The sequence below is a fragment of the Drosophila gunungcola genome, unplaced genomic scaffold (genome assembly GCF_025200985.1).
Source record: "Drosophila gunungcola strain Sukarami unplaced genomic scaffold, Dgunungcola_SK_2 000287F, whole genome shotgun sequence".
Taxonomy (NCBI): domain Eukaryota; kingdom Metazoa; phylum Arthropoda; class Insecta; order Diptera; family Drosophilidae; genus Drosophila; species Drosophila gunungcola.
Window position 1 is genome coordinate 5,518 of NW_026453448.1, and position 22,191 is coordinate 27,708.

The following is a 22,191-nucleotide window of genomic DNA, read 5'->3' on the forward strand; positions in this document are numbered from 1 at the left end:
TGTTTTCTACTCAAAAATTGTCTATAATTATTTCGAGCCTCTGATGCTTCCTCCCCAAGCATACCTATAGGAAGCAAACTTGCACTTATTATTTCAGAGCCGTGCATACAAATTTTGTAAAGTGTTGCTGACATAGGGTACCAATCATAATATTTAATATAAATTTTTGCAGTAGCAGTAGCAAATTGATCAAACTTATCGGATTCAAGAGGACTTTTTGTTGACAGTGCTATTAGAATAGTTTGCAAGTTACAAACTAGTTGTGAATCTAGGCCTAAGATTTCTGCAAACAATTTTGGATTTGCTAAAGCTCTGCGGGCTGTATTGCCATCGTTTGTAGTTCCAGAGCCACCAGGTTTCGGTTTATCTACTCTCAGTCCCAATTCTTTCCAAAGTCTAGCTTGAATAAGTTTTTTTTCGTTCTCGAAAGGAATCTCTCTGCAATTCAGTTCTCATTTTCCAAACTTTCACGTCAAGTCTATAGGAAATATGCAAACATAATACGAAAATTCATGCATCAAGTCAACTTCGGTCGATTGTAGACGTGTTTTCTTAACGCTCCGGAAAAACAATAAGCCACTAAGTCGAAAACGTTTGAAAAAATTTATAAACGCGAGGTTTTTTTCGATTCGCGATGCTAATTCGCATATCGTAAACTAAAGTTTTAGTTAATTAATTAATTAATATTACGCTCTATCAATAAATGAGTAAGAACGTGGATCAGCGCACTCAACGCCAAAAACAACAAGACGAAGCCCGTGAAAAAATTCAGAGAGAGCAAGACAAACGTCGTCTCTCTTTGGCCCGTAACAATGCTTATTTCTCGTTCACGAGTAATACTCTAGAACCGAAAGTGCAAGAAAGTGCAAGTTTACTGACCGCCGAAAACCAGAGAGCTAGTTCTTGCTCTCCCGCCCTGCTTTTCACCGCTCCAACCGAGCTTCTGCCACCTAGTGCAACAACAACAGCAACTACTACGTCAACTACAACGGTCTCTGTCGCCAACAATGCAATAACGACTCCACTCTCTTCTTCTGCAGCGGGTAAAGCAACAACACAACCAAGTGCAAAAATCGGGACAAACAGCAAAAAAAAGCTACGGTAGAAAAATTGCAGTTCCGCAAGCGGGACGGCCATGAATCTTAAGCCCCCACCTATCTTTATTCGGGAGAAGATCTCCAACGTCCTAGTCAATAAAATAGTTGAGCTTTTCGGGAAGGATAACTTTCATGTTATTCTGCTTATGAAAGGGAATATAAGCGAAACCAAACTTCAAACCAAAACCGAAGATGATTTCCGAGCAGTGTCGAAGTACCTAAACGTACCAGCTGAAAAGTTGCAAGGGCTTACAAGTTGTCCTCAAGGGAATAGAACCCGATGTGACCCCCTCTGAAATTATAGAGGCTTTAAAAGAAAACGGTTTTTGCGCAAAAAATGTTATAAACATTATGAACAAAAACAAGAAGCCGCAACCACTTTTCAAGGTCGAGCTGGAGCCAGACAGCAGAACTTCGAAAAAAAAACGCAGTGCACCCGATCTACAAGTTGCAGTGCCTTTTGCAGCGTAGGATCACAGTGGAATAGTGGACAAACGGAACGGGCCAGTGCAATGCACAACAGGGCTTACTGCAACCTCAGGTCAGTTTGTGTAGCTCGTGGAATCTGCCACGGTTCCAAACCCTGCCCTGCCAACAAGGAAGACTCTCTCACTAAAAAGTGTGTAAACTGCCAAGGAAACCACACAGCAAACTACAGAGGCTGTTTAGTCTACAAGGAGATGAACAGTCGGATGCAAAGAGCGACAACGGCACGCCAGAACATTTACATGAAATCACAAACGACTCCGGAAGTTTTCTTCGCACGAGCAGCCAGGTCATCATTTGGCCCTTCAATTACCACCAACAGCATTTTCTACGCCAGTGCTCTAAGATCAGGCACAGCTCACATAGAGCCGAAAACTGATAACATACAGCAGGCCATGGGACAGCCACAAAGTAACATGGAAACTATGATGACAACTTTGCAACAAAATATGATGGAATTTATGTCCTTGTCCATGAAAACCACCATGCAAACTCTAATGCAAAACCAAAATATCTTGCTACAAATGCTTGCAGCTCAGCAGTCCAAATAAATTATGCCTAGCCATCGAATAACTCTGTGGAACGCCAACGGAGTTTCACGGTATATACCTGAAATAACTCAATTTCTGAACGAAAATCACATCGACGTTATGTTGCTGGCAGAAACGCACCTCACCAGCAAATACAACTTTCAAATACGAGGATACACGTTCTACGGCACCGATCATCCAGATGGTAAAGCACATGGCGGAACCGGCATCTTAATAAGAGACCGTATCAAACACCACTTTCACCAACGGTTTGCAAAAAAATTATCTGCAAGCTATATCGATAAAATTACAGTTGGGCACCAGCAACCTTGCCATGCCGCTGTCTACTGCCCACCCCGCTGTACAGTCTTCGAAGACCAATTCATTGACTTCTACAATTCACTTGGAGAGCGATTCATAGCAGCAGGTGATTACAACGCCAAGCACACACACTGGGGATCCCGCCTTGTGACCCCCAAAGGAAGGCAACTATATAATGCACTCATTAAAACATGCAACAAACTGGACTACGTTTCACCAGGCAGTCCTACATACTGGCCAACAGATCCTAGAAAACTACCTGATTTAATTGATTTTGCTGTGACAAAAAATATTTCTCGCAATCTAATATCTGCAAAATCGCTTTTGGATATTTCATCGGACCACTCACCAGTGCTAATAACCCTTCTTCAAAGCCCGGAATTAATCGAGCACCCTTGCAGGCTGACGTCGCATCGAACCAACTGGCTGAAGTTCAAAAAGTACGTAAGTTCCCACATCGAACTAACTCCACAGCTCAACTTCAAGGAGCACATCGACTTATATGCCAATGCACTGGAGTCTGTACTCGTCGCAGCAGCCAAAGTCTCTACACCGCAAGGGAGTGATGGGCACACACACCAACACAAAACTTACCTTGAAATCAAACAGCTTGTTTTGGATAAAAGACGTTTGAGGCGTTCTTGGCAAACCAGCAGATCGCCATTCTCAAAACATAGTCAAAGCTGGTCGCAGACTTACCAGGGCTCTAAGGCACGAAGAAGAAAAAGCACAACGCCAGTACATTGAGAAACATTGACCCACCAGCACCAAGCATCCCCTGTGGAGGGCCCATCCAAATCTAAGTGCGCCGGCCGAAACAGTAATTCCCATAAGAGACTCTTCAGGCAGCTGGGCCAGAAGCGACAAAGACAGAGCCTGTACATTTGCTTTACACCTTCGAAATGTTTTTCAGCCAAACCCTGCAAATAACTCATTCACACTACTGTCGCCGTCAATTCGAGGTGAAACTGAGACGGCGCCAATTCTGTTCCAAACAAACGAAGCTGCAAAAGTCATCAGCGAGCAATTAAAAACAAAAAAGGCCCGAGGCGGCGATCTAATAACTCCTAAGATGCTAATTTAACTCCCAAATTGTGCAGTTGAGGCAATTTGTAAACTCTTTAACGGGATTACACGACTTGGCTTCTTCCCAAAAAAATGGAAAAAGTCGGTAATCATAATGATCCCAAAGCCAGGAAAAAATCACACAATACCAGCCTCATATAGACCGATAAGTTTACTCTCGTGTCTGTCAAAACTGCTCGAAAAATGCCTTTTGACGCGCATAATCCCATATCTGAAAGAGCACAACATTATTCCGGCGCATCAATTTGGCTTTCGAGAAATCCATGGAACAATAAAGCAAGTTAACAGATTAACAACAGAATATCGAACTGCATTCGAGTCTCGGGAATACTGCAGTGCGGTATTCCTTGATGTTGCGCAGGCTTTCGACCTAGTCTGGCTCGATGGCCTTATGCATAAAATCAGAACGTTACTACTGGAAAACACTCACAGGATACTTGAATCGTACCTTTACAACAGAGCCTTCGCCGTGAGATGCAACACTACAATATCCGACGATTACACGATAGAAGCTGGAGTTCCTCAAGGTAGCGCTCTTGGTCCAACTCTATTTCTCCTTTACACCGCACGTGGTAGTCGCACTCGTGGTAGTGGAGAGGTGGTTATCAGACTTATCACCTTGACAGAAGACTTACATGGCGGAGACATATCGAAGCTAAGAAAATGCATCTAAAACTAAAGTCTAATAGCCTCCCCCTCTGCCTGGACTTCAAGGTTCTGCTCTACAATTCAACGCTTAAGCCAGTCTAGACTTACGGCTCCCAATTGTGGGGAAACGCGAGCAGCAGTAGCATCACATTATCCAGCGAGCACAATCAAAAATCCTGAGAACTATCACTGGGGCACCTTGGTATGTTCGGAACGACAACATCCACAGAGATCTTGGCATTCTACCCGTAAAAGATGAAATTTAGAACCCTTACATCCCGCGTCAGTCAACTTGACTGTCAGATATAGCTTTTTATTTTAAAATTTAAGATTTATTGTTAGTCTCAATTCAGAGAAGATTCAATAAATAAAATGCATAAGTAAAAAAAAAAAAAAAAAAAAAAAATTCGAAAATTCTGATCCAAGCGTGAAGTGGGCTGAGTCCGTATTGAAGTGAATTTATTTTTGGCAAAAAATGCCTTTTTGCTTATTTAAAATATCATTAAAAGTCTTTGGAGTTGCCTTGCAAATCGGACATGCTTGCATAGATTTTGTACCAGTTATAGTATTTAATACTTTGCCATCTATCAATGTTAAAAAAAAGCAATAATGAATAAAAATATTATGGTTTCGTAGAGCGGAACTTTACAAACTGTTAGATTATCTATTTTATTTGGGATATAATCTTTTTCTTTCAGAATAAGTTCTCGAGTTTCTTTTACAAATTGTAATGCTATTGGGCGACAAAATCTTACAGATTGTGGTGATTTGTTGTCCCACAATATAATATTATTTTCAATCATCAATCTCAAAGGCACAAGAGTAGTAGCGTATAAATTCTGATCATCTATTTACTCATTTGTTGGTAAACTTTGATCCGATTGTTTATAAGCAGAATGGTCGGAACTTCCATCAAAGCTCCATTAACACATTAAAAGAACTTCAATATCTGTCATCTGGTTGTTATCCATATAAACAGATATAGACTCATGTTGGATTTCAAAAATTCTTTTTGAAGTGTGATCAACTAAGATTGAAGCTCAACTTTGGCAAAGGTTTCCGTAACTAAAATTGGTTCTTTTGCTCCAGAATCTTTTGAGGCTAAACGTATTTTTACATACAATTCCTTGGACATAGAACCATCCAAAATAAATGCTAAGGCTTCTTCCACAGAGTTTTTTTAATTGCTTTCTGTGGGGACTCTAATAGTTTCCGAATTTTGGTAGGCTGTTCAGGTGTTTTTAATATTTTCTTAAGAATGACATTTAAGTCTACATGCTTAGAATGGTTTGCCGCATACCTACAAGCCACCAATAGTTTTTCTGCATTATGGTTGTGTTCTGCACTCAAATTTGCAAATTCGTATCTGTTTGCGCACTCAGCGCTTGTATTTAAATCACTAGTTGTAGGGCGAGAGCGGGAGCCAATAAAGCTTTCGTCTATTCGCCTCTCGCCACCGTAGCATAAGTTAGGTTCTAAGAGAAATTATTGAAATATAATTGTTAGTGATCCATCGAACGTCATCGTAGCCACTCCTTTTCGTCGCGCTTTCGACATAGTTTTCACAAGTTTCGCAATTAAAATCGTCTCGAACTACTGCGTTCACAAGTTTTCGCGTTGTTAATACAAAATAGTATTAAATTTTCATGGTGACCCCGACGTGATCAGCAGTAGAGTTCGCGAGTTTTAATATTTTTTTCGGTGAAAAACTATAAACAATACCAACAAAAACCAATTTATTCGTGTCGGTTCGGCCAATAAATTAAATTCAATAATTTCGTCGCTAGAAATTTTCTGCCGTTCTTGAAGTTGCGCCTGACGTTTCGGCAAATTTAATTGCTCAATTTGCTGCTGCCGCCAAATGGAAGTCAAAAAGGAAGTTGCTATTATCAAGTCGGCCATCCAGGTATAGAGTGCCAAAAGTTGAAAGTTAATCTGTGGCGTTTTGTCAATTGTGTTTTGGCCCATCTTTCAACTTTTTGCATTCGTGTAAAAATCGGTAGATAGTGAGCATTCTAACCAAGAAATAAAAATTTGCATGTACTAACAACCAAAATTCTACAATAAACATAATATATTTCGAATTATATGTAAATCGCTTTGGCCAAAAAAAAAAAAAAAAAAAAAAAAAAAAATAAACAAGCAATAAAATACTCGTCGTCGACCCAATTAGTGCGAACTTAATTCCCCCAACTTTCGTCGTAGTGAGCACCAATTAGGGTATAAGTAAAAATAGCTGGAAAAAAGTGCAAATTGTGAAAAGTGTAGCTCTCAGAAAATTAGCGGCAATAACTTTCGCCGCAGTTTGTCCGAACATTTCCCGCGCTTTTCAGAATTTTCCCGCGCTTTTTGGCGTCAGGCTTATATATTCGTTGCCCTTAGTTATCGGTCAGTGTATCATTCTCCGTTAGCATCTGCATAGGAAGAGCCGCTAGCCGCGTACACATACACACGCACACCGACACCGCTGCCGCTATTTCGAGTTATCTTTTGTCGTTTTCGTTCTCGATCGCTGCAGCAGTGCAATTTTCGGTCTGCCTAAACGTTTGTTCGTTTTTTCGGTACGCTTGAACTTGAGCGGTAGCTCCCCTACAGTGCGTGCGTGCGGTATATACTGTCGCAGGGTTTATATAAAAAATATAAAAGCACTATTTAGATTTTTCGCTGTAATTCTCTCGGCACTTAGCTCCCTTACACAGTGTGCGATCGGTATATTACTCGTTGATTTTTATTATATTATTTAACAAATAAATAATTTAATAAAAATAAATATTTAACACCTCTTCGATACCAACCAAATAAATACAAATAAACGCGATGGCAACTAAGGATATCGAAGAGCTTAAACACCAACGAGATGTTTGCATGAAAAGTATTAACCGAACTTATCGCTGCTTAAAAGAAGCTAAATTATCTATAAATCCGGTCGAGCTTGAGTGTCGATTAGAGATTCTAAATACGCACATTGAAAATGCTTCACTTTTGCAATACCAAATAGAAGTGAAAGATACAAAAGATGTATACCGCGAAGAGTTGGAAGAGAGGGCCGTAATGACAAAGTCATTGCTGATTTCAATTTTAAATAAGTCCAAACAAAATAATATCGAGAAATCCGCTTCGCCAGCAAATCGCCCGCCTCAATGCCGTCTGCCGAGCGTTGCTCTCCCAACTTTTAGCGAAAAACACTCAGAATTTAAAAATTTTATAAGTCTTTTCGAAACTTTCGTTGACAAAGATGACACTTTACACGATATTGAAAAATTCAATCATTTAATTTCGTGTTTAGCTGGAGACGCTTTAGGAACAGTTAGGGCCTTCCAAGTCACTGCGGAAAATTATCCCAAAGCCCTTGCTAGCCTGAAGCGGGTGTACGATAATGATTGTCTTATTTTTTTGACAACATATCGACACTTTTTAATTTGCAAAAAATTTCCCAGCCTTCAGCTACAGCCTTGAGAACCCTTATCGACATGGTCACAGCCTTGTATGACTCCTTGCTGTCTATTGGGGATGATAGACGCGTTACTAATGCCATTTTAATACATCTGGTAATGAGCAAGGTCGATGCAGGAACTAAAAGAAAATGGGAAGAACAGTTAGATTATACTTCGCTTCCACTTTGGAGCGAAGAGGCTTCCAAGCCCAAAACTGTTCAGCAGACCCAATCTAACCCTAAGAAGAATGGAAATAGGAGTTTTCGTTTGTCGCTGCCAGGAACGACTCTGTTCAATGCATGTATTGCAATTCCGCTGAACATCAGATTGGAAACTGCGCTTCCTTCGCAGCCCTAACAGTTCAGCAAAGATTCGATTTCGCTAAAAGAGCACCCTTATGCATTAACTGCTTAAGAAAGGGTCACACTGTCAAAAAATGCAAATCGAACAGATGTAGAGTGTGCAATTCCTCACATCACACTTTGCTACACATATATGCCCCAAACACAAATCTCGCGTTGCCACCTCCTTCTCAGCCCACGCTCATGCAGGAGTCTCCATCCACTTCCCATGTTTTGCATGCGAATGCATCGGATCGAGTCATTCTTGCATCTGCTATTGTCAGCGTCCAAACAAAAAGCGGCGAGTTTGTATTAGCTCGAGCGTTGCTCGACTCTGGTTCACAAATAAACTTGTAACCGACGAGCTCGCTCAGAGGCTCAAAATTACAAGAGAGGACGTGTGCATGAGCTTGCGAGGCATTGGTGGAACTAATGCCCAAGCCACAAAAAAAATACACACGATTGTGAAGTCGCGAGTAGGGAACAGCCAATTGTCGTTTCGTAAGTCAGGAGTTTTCAGATGCAGCCACATCAATTTAAGGAAGTTCAAACCAAGATAAGACTTGCCGATAATTCGATGATAGAAGTATCAAAGTTATTCATAGCCCGGATCATGCCACCACCAGGTTTCGGTTTATCTACTCTCAGTCCCAATTCTTTCCAAAGTCTAGCTTGAATAAGTTTTTTTCGTTCTCGAAAGGAATCTCTCTGCAATTCAGTTCTCATTTTCCAAACTTTCACGTCAAGTCTATAGGAAATATGCAAACATAATTCGAAAATTCATGCATCAAGTCAACTTCGGTCGATTGTAGACGTGATTCTTAACGCTCCGGAAAAACAATAAGCCACTATGTCGAAAACGTTTGAAAAAATTTATAAACGCGAGGTTTTGCGATTCGCGATGCTGATTCGCATATCGTAAACTAAAGTTTTAGTTAATTAATTAATTAATATTACGCTCTTTCAATAAATGAGTAAGAACGTGGATCAGCGCACTCAACGCCAAAAACAACAAGACGAAGCCCGTGAAAAAATTCAGAGAGAGCAAGACAAACGTCGTCTCTCTTTGGCCCGTAACAATGCTTATTTCTCGTTCACGAGTAATACTCTAGAACCGAAAGTGCAAGAAAGTGCAAGTTTACTGACCGCCGAAAACCAGAGAGCTAGTTCTTGCTCTCCCGCCCTGCTTTTCACCGCTCAAACACCATGGAGTGAGCAATGCAAAACTCCAACCGAGCTTCTGCCACCTAGTGCAACAACAACAGCAACTACTACGTCAACTACAACGGTCTCTGTCGCCAACAATGCAATAACGACTCCACTCTCTTCTTCTGCAGCGGGTAAAGCAACAACACAACCAATTTTTTTTTTTTTGCATTTTTTAAATTTAATTTTTTTTTTAATTTTTTGTAATGTTTTAAAATTTTTTATATGTTTTCATTTCTTCATTTTTCTGAGAGCTCAATTTCATCCAGTTCATTGAGTATATTTGTTTATCCTCATCATAGAAATCTTCTTCTTCTTTTTCAGTTGCAGCCTCTAATAATAAGTCAATTACCACTTTAGGTAATGACAATAATCTTGTGCGTTTGAGACGAAAAGAAAGGTTATAGAGGATATTTTCGGATCAGAAGTGTCCATAGCTCGATTTAAAACATCTTCTAAAGTTGTTATGCGGCTATGTTTTCTACTCAAAAATTGTCTATAATTATTTCGAGCCTCTGATGCTTCCTCCCCAAGCATACCTATAGGAAGCAAACTTGCACTTATTATTTCAGAGCCGTGCATACAAATTTTGTAAAGTGTTGCTGACATAGGGTACCAATCATAATATTTAATATAAATTTTTGCAGTAGCAGTAGCAAATTGATCAAACTTATCGGATTCAAGAGGACTTTTTGTTGACAGTGCTATTAGAATAGTTTGCAAGTTACAAACTAGTTGTGAATCTAGGCCTAAGATTTCTGCAAACAATTTTGGATTTGCTAAAGCTCTGCGGGCTGTATTGCCATCGTTTGTAGTTCCAGAGCCACCAGGTTTCGGTTTATCTACTCTCAGTCCCAATTCTTTCCAAAGTCTAGCTTGAATAAGTTTTTTTCGTTCTCGAAAGGAATCTCTCTGCAATTCAGTTCTCATTTTCCAAACTTTCACGTCAAGTCTATAGGAAATATGCAAACATAATACGAAAATTCATGCATCAAGTCAACTTCGGTCGATTGTAGACGTGTTTTCCTTAACGCTCCGGAAAAACAATAAGCCACTAAGTCGAAAACGTTTGAAAAAATTTATAAACGCGAGGTTTTTTCGATTCGCGATGCTAATTCGCATATCGTAAACTAAAGTTTTAGTTAATTAATTAATTAATATTACGCTCTATCAATAAATGAGTAAGAACGTGGATCAGCGCACTCAACGCCAAAAACAACAAGACGAAGCCCGTGAAAAAATTCAGAGAGAGCAAGACAAACGTCGTCTCTCTTTGGCCCGTAACAATGCTTATTTCTCGTTCACGAGTAATACTCTAGAACCGAAAGTGCAAGAAAGTGCAAGTTTACTGACCGCCGAAAACCAGAGAGCTAGTTCTTGCTCTCCCGCCCTGCTTTTCACCCGCTCCAACCGAGCTTCTGCCACCTAGTGCAACAACAACAGCAACTACTACGTCAACTACAACGGTCTCTGTCGCCAACAATGCAATAACGACTCCACTCTCTTCTTCTGCAGCGGGTAAAGCAACAACACAACCAAGTGCAAAAATCGGGACAAACAGCAAAAAAAAAGCTACGGTAGAAAAAATTGCAGTTCCGCAAGCGGGACGGCCATGAATCTTAAGCCCCCACCTATCTTTATTCGGGAGAAGATCTCCAACGTCCTAGTCAATAAATAGTTGAGCTTTTCGGGAAGGATAACTTTCATGTTATTCTGCTTATGAAAGGGAATATAAGCGAAACCAAACTTCAAACCAAAACCGAAGATGATTTCCGAGCAGTGTCGAAGTACCTAAACGTACCAGCTGAAAAGTTGCAAGGGCTTACAAGTTGTCCTCAAGGGAATAGAACCCGATGTGACCCCCTCTGAAATTATAGAGGCTTTAAAAGAAAACGGTTTTTGCGCAAAAAATGTTATAAACATTATGAACAAAAACAAGAAGCCGCAACCACTTTTCAAGGTCGAGCTGGAGCCAGACAGCAGAACTTCGAAAAAAAACGCAGTGCACCCGATCTACAAGTTGCAGTGCCTTTTGCAGCGTAGGATCACAGTGGAATAGTGGACAAACGGAACGGGTCAGTGCAATGCACAACAGGGCTTACTGCAACCTCAGGTCAGTTTGTGTAGCTCGTGGAATCTGCCACGGTTCCAAACCCTGCCCTGCCAACAAGGAAGACTCTCTCACTAAAAAGTGTGTAAACTGCCAAGGAAACCACACAGCAAACTACAGAGGCTGTTTAGTCTACAAGGAGATGAACAGTCGGATGCAAAGAGCGACAACGGCACGCCAGAACATTTACATGAAATCACAAACGACTCCGGAAGTTTTCTTCGCAAAAGCAGCCAGGTCATCATTTGGCCCTTCAATTACCACCAACAGCATTTCCTACGCCAGTGCTCTAAGATCAGGCACAGCTCACATAGAGCCGAAAACTGATAACATACAGCAGGCCATGGGACAGCCACAAAGTAACATGGAAACTATGATGACAACTTTGCAACAAAATATGATGGAATTTATGTCCTTGTCCATGAAAAACCACCATGCAAACTCTAATGCAAAACCAAAATATCTTGCTACAAATGCTTGCAGCTCAGCAGTCCAAATAAATTATGCCTAGCCATCGAATAACTCTGTGGAACGCCAACGGAGTTTCACGGTATATACCTGAAATAACTCAATTTCTGAACGAAAATCACATCGACGTTATGTTGCTGGCAGAAACGCACCTCACCAGCAAATACAACTTTCAAATACGAGGATACACGTTCTACGGCACCGATCATCCAGATGGTAAAGCACATGGCGGAACCGGCATCTTAATAAGAGACCGTATCAAACACCACTTTCACCAACGGTTTGCAAAAAATTATCTGCAAGCTATATCGATAAAATTACAGTTGGGCACCAGCAACCTTGCCATGCCGCTGTCTACTGCCCACCCCGCTGTACAGTCTTCGAAGACCAATTCATTGACTTCTACAATTCACTTGGAGAGCGATTCATAGCAGCAGGTGATTACAACGCCAAGCACACACACTGGGGATCCCGCCTTGTGACCCCCAAAGGAAGGCAACTATATAATGCACTCATTAAACATGCAACAAACTGGACTACGTTTCACCAGGCAGTCCTACATACTGGCAACAGATCCTAGAAAACTACCTGATTTAATTGATTTTGCTGTGACAAAAAATATTTCTCGCAATCTAATATCTGCAAAATCGCTTTTGGATATTTCATCGGACCACTCACCAGTGCTAATAACCCTTCTTCAAAGCCCGGAATTAATCGAGCACCCTTGCAGGCTGACGTCGCATCGAACCAACTGGCTGAAGTTCAAAAAGTACGTAAGTTCCCACATCGAACTAACTCCACAGCTCAACTTCAAGGAGCACATCGACTTATATGCCAATGCACTGGAGTCTGTACTCGTCGCAGCAGCCAAAGTCTCTACACCGCAAGGGAGTGATGGGCACACACACCAACACAAAACTTACCTTGAAATCAAACAGCTTGTTTTGGATAAAAGACGTTTGAGGCGTTCTTGGCAAACCAGCAGATCGCCATTCTCAAAACATAGTCAAAGCTGGTCGCAGACTTACCAGGGCTCTAAGGCACGAAGAAGAAAAAGCACAACGCCAGTACATTGAGAAACATTGACCCACCAGCACCAAGCATCCCCTGTGGAGGGCCCATCCAAATCTAAGTGCGCCGGCCGAAACAGTAATTCCCATAAGAGACTCTTCAGGCAGCTGGGCCAGAAGCGACAAAGACAGAGCCTGTACATTTGCTTTACACCTTCGAAATGTTTTTCAGCCAAACCCTGCAAATAACTCATTCACACTACTGTCGCCGTCAATTCGAGGTGAAACTGAGACGGCGCCAATTCTGTTCCAAACAAACGAAGCTGCAAAAGTCATCAGCGAGCAATTAAAAACAAAAAAGGCCCGAGGCGGCGATCTAATAACTCCTAAGATGCTAATTTAACTCCCAAATTGTGCAGTTGAGGCAATTTGTAAACTCTTTAACGGGATTACACGACCTGGCTTCTTCCCAAAAAAAATGGAAAAAGTCGGTAATCATAATGATCTTAAAGCCAGGAAAAAATCACACAATACCAGCCTCATATAGACCGATAAGTTTACTCTCGTGTCTGTCAAAACTGCTCGAAAAATGCCTTTTGACGCGCATAATCCCATATCTGAAAGAGCACAACATTATTCCGGCGCATCAATTTGGCTTTCGAGAAATCCATGGAACAATAAAGCAAGTTAACAGATTAACAACAGAATATCGAACTGCATTCGAGTCTCGGGAATACTGCAGTGCGGTATTCCTTGATGTTGCGCAGGCTTTCGACCTAGTCTGGCTCGATGGCCTTATGCATAAAATCAGAACGTTACTACTGGAAAACACTCACAGGATACTTGAATCGTACCTTTACAACAGAGCCTTCGCCGTGAGATGCAACACTACAATATCCGACGATTACACGATAGAAGCTGGAGTTCCTCAAGGTAGCGCTCTTGGTCCAACTCTATTTCTCCTTTACACCGCACGTGGTAGTCGCACTCGTGGTAGTGGAGAGGTGGTTATCAGACTTATCACCTTGACAGAAGACTTACATGGCGGAGACATATCGAAGCTAAGAAAATGCATCTAAAACTAAAGTCTAATAGCCTCCCCCTCTGCCTGGACTTCAAGGTTCTGCTCTACAATTCAACGCTTAAGCCAGTCTAGACTTACGGCTCCCAATTGTGGGGAAACGCGAGCAGCAGTAGCATCACATTATCCAGCGAGCACAATCAAAAATCCTGAGAACTATCACTGGGGCACCTTGGTATGTTCGGAACGACAACATCCACAGAGATCTTGGCATTCTACCCGTAAAAGATGAAATTTAGAACCCTTACATCCCGCGTCAGTCAACTTGACTGTCAGATATAGCTTTTTATTTTAAAATTTAAGATTTATTGTTAGTCTCAATTCAGAGAAGATTCAATAAATAAAATGCATAAGTAAAAAAAAAAAAAAAAAAAAAAATTCGAAAATTCTGATCCAAGCGTGAAGTGGGCTGAGTCCGTATTGAAGTGAATTTATTTTTGGCAAAAAATGCCTTTTTGCTTATTTAAAATATCATTAAAAGTCTTTGGAGTTGCCTTGCAAATCGGACATGCTTGCATAGATTTTGTACCAGTTATAGTATTTAATACTTTGCCATCTATCAATGTTAAAAAAAAGCAATAATGAATAAAAATATTATGGTTTTCGTAGAGCGGAACTTTACAAACTGTTAGATTATCTATTTTATTTGGGATATAATCTTTTTCTTTCAGAATAAGTTCTCGAGTTTCTTTTACAAATTGTAATGCTATTGGGCGACAAAATCTTACAGATTGTGGTGATTTGTTGTCCCACAATATAATATTATTTTCAATCATCAATCTCAAAGGCACAAGAGTAGTAGCGTATAAATTCTGATCATCTATTTACTCATTTGTTGGTAAACTTTGATCCGATTGTTTATAAGCAGAATGGTCGGAACTTCCATCAAAGCTCCATTAACACATTAAAAGAACTTCAATATCTGTCATCTGGTTGTTATCCATATAAACAGATATAGACTCATGTTGGATTTCAAAAATTCTTTTTGAAGTGTGATCAACTAAAGATTGAAGCTCAACTTTGGCAAAGGTTTCCGTAACTAAAATTGGTTCTTTTGCTCCAGAATCTTTTGAGGCTAAACGTATTTTTACATACAATTCCTTGGACATAGAACCATCCAAAATAAATGCTAAGGCTTCTTCCACAGAGTTTTTTTAATTGCTTTCTGTGGGGACTCTAATAGTTTCCGAATTTTGGTAGGCTGTTCAGGTGTTTTAATATTTTCTTAAGAATGACATTTAAGTCTACATGCTTAGAATGGTTTGCCGCATACCTACAAGCCACCAATAGTTTTTCTGCATTATGGTTGTGTTCTGCACTCAAATTTGCAAATTCGTATCTGTTTGCGCACTCAGCGCTTGTATTTAAATCACTAGTTGTAGGGCGAGAGCGGGAGCCAATAAAGCTTTCGTCTGTTCGCTCTTGCGAATTCGCCTCTCGCCACCGTAGCATAAGTTAGGTTCTAAGAGAAATTATTGAAATATAATTGTTAGTGATCCATCGAACGTCATCGTAGCCACTCCTTTTCGTCGCGCTTTCGACATAGTTTTCACAAGTTTCGCAATTAAAATCGTCTCGAACTACTGCGTTCACAAGTTTTCGCGTTGTTAATACAAAATAGTATTAAATTTTCATGGTGACCCCGACGTGATCAGCAGTAGAGTTCGCGAGTTTTAATATTTTTTTCGGTGAAAAACTATAAACAATACAAATACATAGAAAGAAAATTTAATTTAATTAAATAATTATAAGATTTAAATTAAGTTATGATTCATCTAGTGCGCGGTTAATTTACGGTTCTAATCTTCCTGCCAAAAGTTTTTTTAAATTCGTTTCGATTCGAAAACAACAAAAATAATTATGAAACATTTATAAGTGCACAAATAATATAATATATTTTATATTATATTATTTTATTATATAAAATAATAACCATGTCAAAGCAGAAATGCCTTGATTTCTTTTCCAGCCTGCCTGCGTCGGAAGATCGATCGTCCGCCGAGGAACCAGCTGTGTGAGTTGTTTTACCTTTATTTCAAAATTATAAAAAACTAAAATATTAGTGCCAATTAAATTTTCATAAACAAAAAAAATTTATATATATCACTGCCGAAAATTTAAGAAAGCCTTACTTCTAAAATTAACTATGAGAAAAAAAAGAATAAAAAAAATGAATTTACACTGAGATTTTTTTTCCTTTGAAAAAAAAATATTTAATTTTAGAAGTAAGGCTTTCTTAAATTTTCGGCAGTGATATATTTAATTTTTTTTTGTTTATGAAAATTTAATTGGCACTAATATTTTAGTTTTTTTATAATTTTGAAATTTACACTGAGATTTTTTTTCCTTTGAAAAAAAATATTTAATTTTAAATAAAATTAAAAGTGATTAAGAATGAGCATTAATAATCATGAAAGTTGTTGCATCTCACGGCGAAGGCTCTGTTGTAAAGATATGACTAAAGTATCCTGTGAGTGTTTTCCGGCAGTAACATTCTGATTTTATGCATAAGGCCATCGAGCCAGACTCGGTCGAAAGCCTGCGCAACGTCAAGGAAAACCGCACTGCAGTATTCGCGAAGCTCGAATGCAGTTCGTATTTCTGTTGTTAATCTATTGACTTGCTCTATTGTTCCATGGCTTTCTCGAAAGCCAAATTGATGTGCCGGAATAACGTTGTGCTCTTTCAGATGTGGAATTATGCGCGTCAGAAGGCATTTTTCGAGCAGTTTTGACAGACACGAGAGTAAACTTATCGGTCTGTATGAAGCTGGTATTGTGTGATCTTTTCCTGGCTTTGGGATCATTATGATTACCGACTTTTTCCATTTTTTTGGGAAGTAGCCAAGTCGTGTAATTCCGTTTAAGAATTTACAAATTACCTCAACTGCACAGTATGGGAGTTCAATGAGCATCTTAGGAGTTAATAGATCACCTCCTGGGGCCTTTTTTGTTTTTAATAGCTCGCTGATATCTTTTGCAACTTCGTTTGGTTGAAACAGAATTGACGCCGTCTCAGTTCCAATTTGAATTGACGGCGACGGTAGTGTGAATGAATTATTTGCAGGGTTTGGCTGAAAAACATTTCGAAGGTGTAAAGCAAATGTACAAGCTCTGTCTTTGTCGCTTCTGGCCCAGCTGCCTGAAGAGTCTCTTATGGGAATTACTGTTTCGGCCGGCGCACTTAGATTTGGGTGTTCCCTCCACAGGGGATGCTTGGTTCTGGTGGGTGAAAGTTTCTCAATGTACTGGCGTTGTGCTTTTTCTTCTTCGTGCCTTAGAGCCCTGGTAAGTCTGCGACCAGCTTCCTTAAGGCTATGTTTTGAGGATGGCGATCTGCTGGTTTGCCAAGCACGCCTCAAACGTCTTTTCTCCAAAACAAGCTGTTCGATTTCAAGGTTAGTCTTGTGCTGGTGTGTGTGCCCATCCTTCTCTTGCGGTGTAGAGACTTTGGCTGCTGCGACGAGTACAGACTCCAGTGCATCGGCATAGCAGTCGATGTCGTCCTTGATGTTGAGCTGTGGAGTTAGTTCAATGTGGGAACTAACGTAATTTTTGATTTTAATTTTAATCAATGTAGCTTGCAGATAATTTTTTGCAAACCGTTGGTGAATGTGGTGTTTGATGCGGTCCCTTATTAGGATGCCGGTTCCGCCATGTGCTGAAACACCGTTGGCGTTCCACAGAGTTATTCGACGGCTAGGCATAATTTATTTGGACTGCTGAGCTGCAAGCATTTGTAACAAGATGTTTTGGTTTTACATTAGAGTTTGCATGAAGGTTTTCATGAAGGACATAAATTCCATCATATTTGTTGCAAAGTTATCATCATAGTTTCCATGTTACTTTGTGGCTGCCCCATGGCCTGCTGTATGTTATCCATTTTCGGCTCTATGTGAGCTGTGCCTAATCTTAGAGCACTGGCGTAGGAAATGCCGTTGGTGGCAATTGAGGGACCAATTGATGACCTGGCTGCTTTTTCGAAAAAAACTTCCAGTTTCGTTTGTGATGTCATGAAGATGTTCTGGCGTGCCGTTGTCGCTCGTTGCATACGACTTTTATCTTCTTGTAGACTGGACAGCCTCTGTAGTTTGCTGTGTGGTTTCCTTGGCAGTTTACACATTTTTTAGTGAGAGAGTCTTCCTTGTTGGCAGGGCAGGGTTCGGAGCCGTGGCAGTTTCCACAAGCTACACACACTGACCTGAGGGTGCAGTAAGCCCTGGTGTATTCCTGGCAATTTGTGCATTGCACTGGCCCGTTCCGTTTGTGCGGCACTTCTACTGTGATCCTACGGTGCAGGAGGTACTGCAACTTGTAGATTGGGTGCACTGCGTTTTTTTTCAAAGTTCTGCTGTCTGGCTTCGGCTCGACCTTGAAAAGTGGTTGCGGCTTCTTGTTTTTGTTCATAATGTTTATAACATTTTTGGCGCAAAAACCGTTTTCTTTTAAAGCCTCTATAATTTCGGAGGGGGTCACATCGGGATCTATTCCCTTGAGCACAACTTGTATGCCCTTGCAACTTTTCAGCTGGTACGTGTAGAAATTCTTTTTGACATCGTTTAAGTACTTCGACACTGCTCGGAAATCTTCTTCTGTTTTGTTTTGAAGTTTGGTTTTCGACAAGCTCAACTATTTTGTTGACTAGTACGTTGGAGATCTTCTCCCGAACAAAGATAGGTGGTGGCTTAAGTTTCTTTGGGGCTATTTCTTCAGACTCTGTTTCAGGCTCCGCAACAATGGAAAATCCATTTCATTTAATGGACCGAGATTTTCAGGGCCTTTGTTGGTACGGTTTATTTTGGGCATATTGCCGTCCGATTTTTTTGAGGGTGTTAGCTTGCGCTTGGAACTATTAATGTAGCGATCCATGCCTGTCTGCATGGCCGAACCCGTTTGCGAAATTGTCAATTCACCTACCGTAGCTTTGTTTTTGCCGTTTGACCCAATTTTTGCACTTAGTTGTGTTGTTGCTTTACCCGCGACAGAGACCGTTGTGGTTGACGTAGTAGTTACTGTTGTTGTTGCACTATGTGGCAGAAGCTCGGTTGGAGTTTTGCATTGCTCACTCCATGGCGTTTGAGCGGTGAAAAGTAGGGCGGGAGAGCAAGAACTAGCTCTCTGGTTTCGGTGAATGCAGTTGCTCGTCCGGAATTGATGAAGGACATCGCAGACTCTCTGGGTGCGCTGACAAAAAAGGTTGATACGATGCAAGGTGACCTTAAACGAATTCAATCTAGTAATCGTTCCGTCAGTCAAGCTAGTGGATCATTTCACCGATCAGCTTCACAACAACGCTCTCAATCGGCAACAGTTTCTGATGGTCCATTACAACAACCTGGCGATCCACCAGCTGAACTTTGCTATTATCATCGTCGTTTTAGAAATGAAGCTCGCAAGTGCAAATATCCTTGCTCACTTGCGCACCTTTTAAACTAATGCCGCTGTCACCTTCACCGATGGAGGGTGGCAGTACATACAACACTACATTGAGACTACAGGAAGTCCAATCTGCGATCGCCCGCGCCGTCTATCTGGTGAGAAACTTTTAACCGCAAAGACAGAAATCAACTTCTTGCTTAAAGAGGGTATTTGTCGTCTTTCTAAAAGCCAGTGGTCAAGCCCGCTACATATGCTGAGCAAAAAAGATGGAAGTTGGCGATCTTGTGGGGACTATCGCAAACTCAACGCGATAACGGTACCTGACGGACCGAGGTGGAGAACTATCGATGGCACTATCGCCACTATCGATGGTTTAGCACTATCGAGCCACCATCGATGGCAGCAGACACCTTCGATAGTGGCCCATCCACTATCGATGGTGTCATCGATAGTGCGCTTCTTACATCCCTAAAAAATTTGTTCGCGCATTTTCTGTGTCGGCGTCAAATGCAAAAACGAGGAAAAATTTAAAATCAAGAAACAATTGGTTAAATTAAGATGGATCGCTTTTTAAATCTGGGTATGTTTACTATATTATATATGTAAGTGTTTTGATCTATAATTTGTTAAATTTAAGGTAAACGTCGAGTGTCTACATCAAGTGCCGACAAGCCGGACTGTGAGTGCTCCTCCAGCACAGAGTCTGAAAAAGATTTGGAACCAAATCGACAGAGTAACAAAAAGAAGTCGAAAATTTCACATGTTTGGAAATATTTTAAAAGGTCTGACGACAAGAAATATGCCAAATGTCTCGATTGTGGCAAAGAATACAAGACAAGCGGCAATACATCTAACTTGCACGACCATTTAAAAAGGTTCCATCCTGGCGTGGAAAGAAAGAGCCCAGAATCGAGCACACAAGTTGTACGTGCTGAGAGGAACGTCACTACATATACAAGCAGCAGTTGCAGATCGAGCATGAACTCTGTGGCGTCTTACTTTAAAAGAGCCGTCATGTATGATTTAAATTCTAAAAGAAAGACTGACATAGATACAGCTCTAACTGAAATGGTTGCCAAAGATGTGCAGCCCTACAATATTGTAGAAAACGAAGGGTTCGTGCAATACACTCATGTATTGGATCCTCGGTATAAATTACCCAGCAAGACGCACTTAAGAGTTGTGCTGATGTATAATTATTTTACCGAAACTTCTGCCAAGTTTTCAGCAATCCTTGTAAATGTTTCGAATATCGCAGTTACGTGTGATTTGTGGACATCAAGTGCCAATGCAATTTTTTTGACTGTGACGGGTCATTTCGTATATAACTACGAATTAAAAACAGCATACTTAGCAACAAAAAAACTTCTAAGCACAACTAATCATTGTTCACAAAACATTGCTGATACATTGCGGGACATTTTTATTGAATGGAACATTCTGGAAAAACTGTATGTATTGTTACCGACAATGCCAGCTCCATGCTTAAAGCATGTGATCTATTGCCTATACGCAATCTGCCATGCTTTGCGCATACTATAAATCTCGTGGTGCAAGATGCTCTAAAAGTTGATGACCCAGTGCTTCAAGCTTTATTTACTAAGTGTAAATCAATCGTTCGATTTTTCAAGCAAAGCACTATATCAAATGAAAAGCTCAAATTAGCTCAAGAAGGCTCAGAATATACTTTGTTGCAAGAAACGCCCACTAGGTGGAATAGTTCTTATTTTATGATTGAGCGTATTATAAAAATGAACGATGCCATTGCCAAAGTTTTACTATCAACAACGAATGCACCGCAGCCATTTTCTGCTGAGGAAATACTTATTCTGAAAGATATTGAAAAAGTATTGGCTTTCTTTCAGCAAGCAAGCGAGAAAATTTCTGGCGGAAAATACGTAACGATATCGCTGATTATTCCCATGACATATGGACTTTTTCGGAAAATCGAAAGTGTTGTACGTTTACTACAAACTCATCAAGGAAAAACTTTAAACAAAATATTGATGGAATCAATCAAGCAACGTCTTTCCGTATATGAGCAGAGAACAGTCTGCAGGATGGCTACGCTTTTGGATCCACGGTTCAAAAAAAGTGGATTTCAACAAAGCTCAAACGCTGAACAAGCAGTAACATGTTTTGAAAATGAGCTGGCCAAGATTCCAGTTAAAGAGACCGCAAGTAATCAACCCGTATCACCGGATTCAAGGATACTTTGTTCGATTTTTTGGGTGAGCGTTCCATGAATAAAGTTGTAAACTCAAGAGTCGATGCAATTTTAACTAAGAGGCAGTATCTGGAAAGGGCAATTGTCGGACAAGATATGGACCCTCTATTATGGATGAAGGTATGCCTTAATTAAAAGTGCCGAGTTATAAATTGCATATAATTAAGTATATTACTTTTTTAAAGGTGAATCAAACTGATTTCCCTGCCATTGGGAGCCTTTTCGCCAAATATCTTTGCATTCCGGCTACGTCCGTGGAGTCTGAAAGAACATTCAGCAAGGCGGGCCAAATAATATCGGAGAGGCGAACCCGGCTCAAAGAAAAAAATGTTAACATTCTTTTGTTTTTAAATCGCAACTCTTGGCTGAAATAAAGCATATTTTATTGTATTCGTTTCATTCTTTTTTTTTAAATCGTAACTTAGTTAAAATAAAGCATAATATTTTTATATTTGCTTAAAAAAAATTTTTTTGTTGGGCTACACTATCGAGCCACTATCGAGCCACTATCGATGGCACTATCGACACTATCGATGGTTTAAAATAAAATATCGTCGACTATCGATGGCGCCCACTATCGATAGTTCTCCACCTCAGGTCCTGACCTGTACCTATACCTGTCAATTGACCCAGATAGAGATAGAGAGATACCTCCTAGTAATCGGGTAGAGGCAATAAAAAACTTTACGAGGCCTTCTACAATCAACGAACTAGGAAGGTTCCTCGGCATAATAAATTATGATCGGAAATGCCTGTCTCGTTCGTCAC

General features: G+C 40.4%; 1 long non-coding RNA gene across 1 annotated transcript; it reads left to right on the forward strand.

Moving 5' to 3' along the window:
* The first annotated feature begins 21,414 nt into the window (after positions 1-21,414).
* Positions 21,415-21,813, forward strand: LOC128266079 (uncharacterized). Its single transcript, XR_008269016.1, has 2 exons — positions 21,415-21,543; positions 21,609-21,813. It is a non-coding gene; the product is annotated as an uncharacterized LOC128266079 (long non-coding RNA).
* Positions 21,814-22,191: the final 378 nt, after the last annotated feature.